Source organism: Helianthus annuus, chromosome 11 (assembly GCF_002127325.2).
Source record: "Helianthus annuus cultivar XRQ/B chromosome 11, HanXRQr2.0-SUNRISE, whole genome shotgun sequence".
Lineage (NCBI taxonomy): Eukaryota > Viridiplantae > Streptophyta > Magnoliopsida > Asterales > Asteraceae > Helianthus > Helianthus annuus.
The window spans coordinates 40125575-40126876 of record NC_035443.2 but is presented as its reverse complement, the minus strand read 5'-3'; the positions used below and the strand labels follow the sequence as shown (position 1 = coordinate 40126876).

The 1302-nt window shown below is 43.7% G+C and overlaps 1 non-coding gene across 1 annotated transcript; it reads right to left on the bottom strand.

Annotated features, from left to right (window-relative positions):
- Nucleotides 1-517: 517 nt before the first annotated feature.
- Nucleotides 518-624, bottom strand: LOC118484476. The gene has a single exon (XR_004873587.1). It is a non-coding gene; the product is annotated as a small nucleolar RNA R71 (small nucleolar RNA).
- Between the last annotated feature and the right edge of the window lie 678 nt (nt 625-1302).

Here is a 1302-nt window from a genome sequence, read left to right as displayed (position 1 = left end):
CCACATTTGACCTTTCTACGTAGTGTATGAGCTCCAGTTCTAGTAGAGACATAAAAGAACCTCTAGAAGAACCCGAACGCTTTCTCAGAAAAAGACTTAAAGCTAAAAACCAAGAGAAAGTTTCAGGGGACCCACTTCCAATGGCGGACCAACGTACCCTCATGGATTACCTACGACCAACCGTGGGTAATCTCGGCGCCGCTATCAACACCCCGAATGTCGAAGCTAACAACTTCGAACTTCGGCCACATTTGATACAGATGCTTCACAACTCCGCAACCTTCCATGGGCTTGCGGACGAGGATCCCCATCTACATATAACCAATTTCTTAGAAATATGTGATACCTTCCGGATCAATGGAGCATCAAACGACACCATCCGCCTTCGGATGTTTCTATTTTCGTTAAAGGACCGAGCAAAGGCTTGGCTCAATGCCCTCCCAGTTGGCTCGGTAAACACGTGGGATGAACTAGCCCAAAAGTTTCTATATAAATATTTCCTCCCGCTAAAACGGCTAAATTATTGACTGAAATTAATACATGTTCACAAGAGGATGGGGAATCCTTATATGAAACTTGGGAAAGGTTCAAGGAGCTATTGCGAAAGTGTCCTCATCACGGTCTTGCGGTATGGCAACAAGTATCCACCTTCTATAATGGGTTGTTGCCACACACAAGACAAACACTTGACTCTAGCTCCAGGGGACTTTTAGGTAATCGCCGCCCACATGAAATATACAATCAAATTGAGGAAATTGCTCAAACCAATTTTCAGTGGCACACTCCCCGAGGCAATAAATCTATTGCCCCGGGCACCCATAAGGTTGATGAAAGCACTTCTTTACAAGCCCCAATCGAGGCCCTGTCTTCAAAAATCAAAAAGTTAGAAATAACAAAAACGGTCTCGGTTATGGCTTATGAAGGGTGTGGTGGGCCACATGAAAGTTGGAGTTGTATGAAAGAAACAGATGATCAACAAGAGTCAGTAAACTACATTGATAACAGACCTAGGCCGTCGGGTCCTCTAACGGGTACCTACAACCAAGGATGGCGTAACCACCCTAACCTTGGTTGGAGAGAACCCGACAATAGTAGTAACCAACCAAACCTAAACCAACGAACAAACTTTCAACAACCAAGAAACGAGTCACAAAATTTCTCTCAACAACAAGGTGGACGAGAAAGGCTTGAAGATACTGTATCTCGCCTCATCTCCGATACTGAAAAGAAAAACTCGGATCGATTTCAACAATTGGAATCGAATTTCAGAAATCAACAAGCTAGTATACAAAACATTGAAAA